Below are 8,741 nucleotides of genomic sequence, written 5' to 3' on the forward strand. Positions count from 1 at the left end.
CTTTATTAAAAATCCAAAATTGTGCAGTTTTAAAAATTGATTTTTTACATTGTTATAAAATTTATAATAAAAACCATTTTGCTAAATAGTACTAAAAATTGTCAAGTTTGCTAGATCTCCATTTGAAGAAAACTGTCAGTAATAAAATTACCAATATGTAATAACCGTATGTTCTACAAATTGAACAAGTGTGATTATGGGTGGTCTCTCCAAGTCTGAAACAACATCTAGCAAATTGTGGGTTGTATACTTTGACATATATTGGACTTAGAGCAGTGTGGGATGATGGTATACAAATTTGGCTTCAAGTAGCATAAATTAGGCTAGTAGGTGTGTTGGACTCATAATGGAAGGATTTTGTTAGTGGGCTTACAAGATTTGAACTCTTGTTTTTGGATGTGGTTGATACTCTAGTTTAGTCTTGGAATCACTATCTATGGATGTTAACAACTAAATTAGGATATGAGGCCATAACTATAATCAATTAGGATGCATAGAGGAAATGGTGGTATCAATTGATTTGGAAATGGAAAGCTCCTTTAAATATTAGGGTGTTCTTATGTTAAAACATCATATTGAATATGGTTACCACTACAATGGGAATGGAGAGACAACTTCCAAATGTAGATTAAATCTATTAATATGCATGTATTTCACAAATTATCTAAACATGAGCAAGAATAAGAAAAGAGTTGCAGAGTCACATACTTTCACTATAGATAAACTAATTATTAAAATGAAATACAAACATATTTGTACAAAAAACATCAAATATATAAAAAATACAAACTACAACGAATTACAAACTCCAATTTACAAAACAACAATACAGACTTCAAGAAAACAAGAACTACATCAAAGTAAAATGGCTTATTTTACTTGTAATACTCTATATATTTCTTTATTTAAACAAAAATGAAAACAATAATATAAAAAATAACAATGTAATGTGCAACGTAAAAGTATATAATTTTCCTCCATTCCTTGTTAAGCCTAAAGTGTTAATCCCCAAGGTTGTTTCTACAAATATGAATTCTTCCAAATCACATTGAGTGGTTAATTATCTAGGTCTAGGACATTATCTTTTAGCTCTAGTACTATTGGAAACATGTTCAACCAATTTAATCCTTCTCCATCCACTAATACTCCATAAATGTGATTAATAAGCTTTGAATTTTCCACGACAAGGTGGATGCTAATTCCACTCGTTACCATGTGGCCTCTCCTAAGTTAAATAATTGTCATTACAGCATGGTTTATAGAGGTGATTGTTCTAATATTGAACCCAAAATCATAATGGAACAAATTGGTTTGACTAGTATAAGTGAGACAAAAATTTTAATAACATATAATAAGAAGGTGCAACTGGCCATAAGTCATATTAAAGTCCTCATTATAACCATGTGTTTGACTTGGAAATTCACACTATGTGCAATTTTTGGGTGACCCTCAATATGGAAGTAGGCAATTATTCTACAATGATTTTGGAGCATCAACGAAAACACTTGACTAGAAAGATATCTCATCCTTGACGGATCTCATTTGATCAATATTCATCACTAAAAGGATAGAATTCTTGTAAGAGAGCCAATAGTAGTTCCATATATTGAAAATATCCCTAATTCCAAGGTTCATTAGATTTAAATAGGACTCAAGGCATGTATTCCATATTCATGGAAGGGGAACACTCATCTATTGTCTAAATAAAATCCAATAATAATTGAAATGGAATATGAGATCATAATGGAACTTGACAAGTTTACAATTAGATGGAGACTATTCTTGTGAAGGTGATGGTGTTGTCTTCATTTTATATTTCCTTCTAAAAAGCCTTTTCAATTATCCTATCTTTTTACCTTTTACTACACTAATAATAATTATGAATTTGAATCCTTACATGTTTGTTTCAATATACCTTTATCATTATACTACAAGCATCTACATGTTTGGGTCATTGAGAGGTGGTCTTTAATATGACCAAAAGAGTTTGTAACCTACTAAGATTTACATATTTAGATGTTACAAAGAAATACTTGATGATGTCATGGAGCTAAAGCAAAGAAAAAGAGAAAGATGAAAGGATATGGTCTTAGTGCATAAAGGACATCTACAACAAATTTTAGGTGTTGTACTATTAGAATCCCAATATACATATTTTATTGCATGTAAGGAATGATAGCAGAATTGATCATAAATAAATATGAGGCATGCAATAGGAATAAAATAGATGAAGATTGGGTATAGTAATAACATTCCAGGCTCATAAATTGATAGCTTTTAGGAATTGAGAGAGCAGTTGTAAGTAATGAAGGTAGCTGATACATTGGCAAATGTTACAATGCTAAATAATTGACCATCTTATAATGAAAATATTTGTATCCAACTCAAGGTAATTAATTCAGTTATAAATAACTTGAGAAACATGCAAGCATTTGCATTTGGCCCATGAAGTTGGGATAACTTGGGTTCATTGTTGAATAAGTTCCCACCACCCAACAAAAGCATGAGTGCATTTGTCGAAGAAAAAACACCTTCTCTTTAAAGATTGACACAATATTTTCGATTAATGGTAAGTAGAGTTAAAAATTGATTATGTCATGTGCAAACTTTATAACTATTCACAGCCTAGAAATGTCAATTTAGAGAATTTAGAAAATGGATACGTGTATACAGACATTTTAATAGTGAGAAGCTATGAATATATTGACATTCTTGTAGTACAACTTCCTAGAGAATTTATTATCATTTTTATTTTACAAATCTTAGGAATAGCTGTCAATATAAATACATTTTTATGGTTATCTAAGGAAATAGTTGACATTGCGATATTATAGTACTCAAATGGCACATGGTTTTGTATATGCCGCTGGGTGGTGAGCATTGTCAATTTTTTTATATCTCCATATGCCCACATGTCGACTTCAGGAAGATGATATGCTAGAATTTATTCATCTTGCAGGACAATGTGGCACGCCACAATGTGTGTAAGATTACCCATTTGTGGAGGTATATGGTTAGATTGATAACTTTTTATTAGATTTAAGGATAAAAAAATTTTCATCTCATCTAGATTTGATTAGACATGACATTGTAGATAATTTTAGTTGAGGTCTGAGACCTTTAGGTTTGTACATCTGCTAAGAAACTGAGGAAATTCTTCTACCAACAAATTGATGTATAGGCTCAGGTGATTTAGCGGCTACATATTTTCGAATCCATAAGGGATGGATTCAAGATAATTGTTATTCAAATCAATAAAGGAGAGGAGAAGGAAGACATTTTTATAAATTATATGAAATTTGAACATGAAATGCAGATTATGGGACAAGAATTGGTGATGTCATAGAAAATATGTATCCTTGCTAAGAATGACTTGGAATAATGAACTAAAGAGGTGAAGGAGCATGTTTCCATAGGAAAAGACCCTAAAGATCAACTCGAGAAGGCCCAATAGATCATATGTTGTCTTCAAAAATGCCTATAATTTTGAAAACACTTGGAAAATTCAGAGGTGAAAACAACACATTTTTGTCACTATCTTCAGTGGCTAAGCAGAGAGAATGCAATGAAACATGAGAGTAATTTTGAAAGTGATAAAAATATTACGGTTGTGAGAGGGAACCAAATTTTACTATATAAAAAATATAGTAATATGAAGTGATGAAGATGTTGAGCTTCTCTATGCAAAATTGATGACTTCAAAAAATATGGAGGTGGCACTTTACAAGCTTCTTTCTTTCAACACCAAACTTGATTCTACTAAAAAGGAAATTAAATATATATGATCGATTCAACATGAAACAAAAAAGAGGTTATTAGTGTATAAGAAGGAGATTGATGGTAAGGAAATATCCATTAATAAAATTCAATATGCGGTGTTGGAAAAGGAAAAATGATCAAACATGCAAAGTAAGGAGCTCACAATTGTAGCAACTAAGAACAAAAAATATTGAACCATATGACTTTCTCATACCATATTTTCTAATGTAGTGGGGTCAGGTTGATAGGAGGATGCGCCCAGGTTTTCTAATGCTCCTAAACAAAGAGGAAAATGACAAGGATTCCTCCAGCACCAAATAGACCTACAAATCAACAAACAAAAAACCAAAAAAAAATAATAATGTAACAAATCAACTAAAATAAATTCATAGTTGAAAGATAAAAACAATAATGCTTAACCATAACAACAGTGCCAAATGACTACAACAACAGTTCCACACCGTACCACTAGTGCCAAAATACTACAACAACAATGCAATTGTATACAATGCTAAACGATTTACAAGGGCCTCATGACCCACATATTTATAATCATTTTTTCAACCCGAAACAACTAGTGGTCAGATCTCATCCCCACCCTAGCCAAAATTCTATTGCACATCATTTGATGTTGTCATTAACTTAAATGTCCAAAGATTCAACTAAATGTTTTTTCTAAATGTTCAACAAGAAAAATTAGTTCATCCAAAAAAAATAGATTGGCTAAAAAAATTAAATAGTTCAGCTGAAAACATGCAATAACGAATTTTTCTGAACCCATTCTCACAAAAGTGTAGCCTAGCTACACATTTTCACAAAGGATGAAATATTCCACATTCATTATACAACCAATGGTCCTACAAAGTTTATTTGGTTCCTAAGGATCCTCAAATGGATATGATCCCACGAGCATAACATAAAGAGTTACATCACATGACCATTCATTTGTGATCATGCCATCAAATTGTTTCTAGGAAAAAACATTTGAAGCTATGCATGTAGTTATCCCAACAGTTGATCAGTTGGCTGTGGATGAAGAAAATAAGACTTGGAATAGCCAAAATCACAAATCTTGAGATGAGGTGTACAAATTCCTTCCAAAAGAGCTTTTTGCAGCATTGAGTCATGATGAGAGGCTTACATAGAAGGGAGATAACTTACACTCAAAATAAGTTGTTAAAAGAAACCACGTAAACCATCCTTGATAAAATGGTTTGCATCATAAATTAATTCATATACCTCATCCCCTACAACATATTCCATAATAGTTTCTAGGTGGTTCAGAGTCAATATCACCTTATAATTGAAAGATTTTGGGATGGTTAATGGAGCGATGATGGATGATTTCTCTTTTCACATTTTCATCAATATTTTTTCCCATGTTCTTCACCATTGGATGGTTTTCATGAATCTATCTCCATCGAAGGAATTGGATTCTAATTTCATCCATATGTGTATAGAATCATTTAATGTTTGGATCATTTCCCATTTTTTATGGACACTCGGACTCGAATGCAAATGAACCCACACATGGATTTTGTTATAATTGGCATTGGTTGAAACAAAACCACCATATTCTTATGTGTAATGGTTACCTTTCATGGAATAATGTGTTCCCATTATGGTGTGCATGATTCCAGCTAACTAATGTTGGCATTGGTTCATGATGGAAGCTAGCTCTTGTTGGCATTGACGTGAACCCTATGTAGTCTAACTGATGTCTAGATGCCTTGCTTGTAGTATGGTTGCATCTAGTTGAATTGACATTGATATGATTGTGTTGGAATTGATTTCAGCCATATGATGTTACGCTCGTTACGGTCATATGATGGAATTAGTGTGGTTGTTGGTTCCTCATGTGCTAACGGTGTTCATGGAGGTGTTTCCTTGTGTTTCCTTGTGTTGCTTTGCTATGAATTCATGGGAGGAATTGGAGATGCTACTATAGGTGGATGACGCAAATCCACAGGTGTTGGAGATGATGGCTCAAGTGACATTCATATTGTTGAGATGGTACACTAGTTGATTTGGCATAATAGGTATTCATCTATGCTCATGGAGATCACTTGTTTAGAAGTATGTTAGTTTCATGATTATATTGCATAGGTGCTAAAAAGTGTGTTCAAATGTGTTGCTGATTGTGCACATGGTTGAGGAGAGTTGAGGACTTGTTGGAAGTCATGTCAACTCTTGTTTGTTGGCTTCTATGTCAACTTGGAAGTTGCACTTTGGAGACATGTTTGATCCATTTGCATAGGTGTCATATAGCTTAGCAAAGGTTTGGAGCCATGTATAGATGCTAGAGAAGATGTCCAAATAGTTGGTAGAGGTTCTAAAATGATGGTTCAATGCTTTTTTCTAGACTTTTCCCTAGCCGATGAGAGATAACCTAGTGCATGCAGCTGAAGGCTCTTGGATGCATGGAAGTAATCTTATCCATGCGGCCCTCTGAGATGAGCTAGTGTTGTGCATTTGATTAAGCTTCTTCACAAAATATCCGACCTGCATTCCTTGCGTACATCAGGAATATTTCAACTTCCATGTTTGGGAAAGCTTCTAAATTAATTGGTAAAGGTACAAATGGGTTGAAAGAATCTTCTAGTGGGTGTGAACTTATTTAATGCACAAGTAGTGATGGTTGAATATTGATTTCATCAAATTTGTGCACTCTTGATCCTAGTCCAAAAATCAATTTCACATTACATGTTTTATATTCTACATTTTGGAGAAGGTTGATGGTTGGTTTAGTGTGAGAGTGAATGAGTGAAGGATGCATAGATAAGGAATTATTCAAATTCAGTTGAGGGTGTAGAACCTTTAGTGTATGAGTGAAAATTGATGCATAATGATCATATTTGAAACATGTCGCGAAATAAATTATATTTCAATATGCTGTAGCATAGTTTTCTTTGGAGGATTAGATTATGCTACTAGATGTCCATAGTATTACAATTTTGATGCATGGAGGTGAGCCGTTATTTTTCTTTTGTTGAGAGAATGTTTATGGTGACATTTCATTTGGTTGATTGATAGTGTCTTACTGCTGAGAATTAGATCACAAAGATGAATTCTTGTCGAGCAGAGTTACTTGGATCCAGTTTGAAAATATATGAAATGAGGTCTACATAGTGTAGAGGAATAATGACTTTATGAGAGTGGAGCAGGGATTTAAAATCATGAGTGAAAGGAATAGTTTCACCATCCAATCGAGGTTGGATAATCCAATCAGATTTGGGTAAGGATCATTGATCGTGGTGGCCTTCTGCCGACGGTAGTCTGTAGATTCGTGTGAGAGGAAAGTCTTATGAGTTGATCAATAAAATCGAGTCTCCTACTTGATTGGTGTTGGCCTATTGTGTATGAGGTCAAGTATCCAGGCTTTTCAAAGTCGGATATCTATGTAAAACACAAATTTCTTGACATAATAGAGATTTAGAGCAGAGTAGTAGCTGCAAGGGTAGTTTTTCTCCTAGAATGGTTTCCACCAGAAATATTATGTCTCATGTGTGATGATGGGATTGTGTGCATTTATTATTGTTTATGTTGCTGCTTATGGTTTTTAGTTTCTTCTTATATCGTGTACATGCTATAACTTTTATTAGTTCTTGGTTAAAATATTTTTGATTCAGTAAGTGAAGTTTAATTTGGTAAAAACCATATATAGATCTCGCTACTAATTCATCCCCCCAAGTAGTGCTCAAAGGTTTCCAACATAATGTTGTTAAAATCCCAAGGACTTATTTGGTGTAGATTAATTAGCACACATAGGTTTAAAAGAGCAGTAAAAACCATTCATTTTAGTCATAACTCTTTTTGTTGTCTTTCTCTTCACCAAATGTAATATACCCATAACCTTTGGTGTGACTTGTATTTTCGTATAACACAATTTTTGCACCTTTAAGAAATGAATGTTGATTGTCGAAAGTTTCTTGCAATACAATATCATTCACTTCAGAACCCAAGTCTTAACAAAAGTATGGAATACTCAGTGCCTAGTGCTAGCTATAAAAGTATCCTAGTTCAACCTAAAATACCGTTGAGCATTGGGCATGGGTGCACCATGGAAATTTTGCAAAATTATTTCTACAATGCATGAAAATAAACTTACACAAATTTGTAGCCATATCCTTTTCAAATTTACTTATTCTAAATAATATTAATAGAAACACCAACCTCATCATTAGTAGTAAAGTAGGAAAGCAAGTAATTTTTGTCCATTCAATATTTCAAATCGCTGACCTAGAGTGCCTTAATATCATCACCTAACTATTTATAACCACGGAATGATTGTTGTTGCATATACATGGATTCTAAATATTGTCGCATCACCACCCATTATTGTTGATGTTGTTGTGGCTTCATATTCAAACCCTCTCGAGGAGGAGAGGTCGTTGAGGATGCCATAAAGGGCATAGTTCTATGTCCAATGTTCCATCTTGCATAGGGTATTGAAGTAAACCCAAAAATTCTCATAATGGGAAAGGAGGCCTCCAATGGTGCTATAGATGGGGCAAGTGGAATTTCATCCATGGTAGTGATGGGAGTGATAGAGATTCCCCATGACAGAGCTCCTTTCTCCTGCACCTATGCTTTTGTTGGGAACCTTCATATATACTTTTCTTGGGAACCATGTCTCTTCTTTAATCTAGGTGGTTGCATTCAATGAATCCTAGTCGAAAATATCTCGATTATATGGTAGTGTTTTTGTAGGAGTTGGTGTAGAGAGTCTTGTCTGTTATTGCCACAAAGAGTATATGATCCCCATTTTTATTCATTTTGACCCCAATATATATGAAATAATAGGGTTTATTTTGGAACTCTCCTCTCTTTATATTTTTGATATTTCTTCACCTTATGCCATTCTGTGGGCTCAAGAGAATATTTGAAATATGGGTTTTAGTCTCCATACTGAAACTTGTTTTGTGTGGGGAAATGTTCTTGGCGGGTCGATCACAACATGAAAACTAAAGGGCCTTTCATCT

The 8,741-nt window shown here is 33.6% G+C and overlaps 1 pseudogene; it reads right to left on the reverse strand.

The window, feature by feature from the left end:
- Positions 1-4,561: 4,561 nt before the first annotated feature.
- On the reverse strand, positions 4,562-5,140 carry LOC149229235 (serine/threonine-protein kinase SRK2A pseudogene; annotated as a pseudogene).
- Between the last annotated feature and the right edge of the window lie 3,601 nt (positions 5,141-8,741).

This window comes from Pinus tabuliformis, chromosome J, assembly GCF_031772625.1.
Source record: "Pinus tabuliformis cultivar Carrire ecotype Pingquan chromosome J, CPIR1, whole genome shotgun sequence".
Taxonomy (NCBI): Eukaryota; Viridiplantae; Streptophyta; class Pinopsida; order Pinales; family Pinaceae; genus Pinus; species Pinus tabuliformis.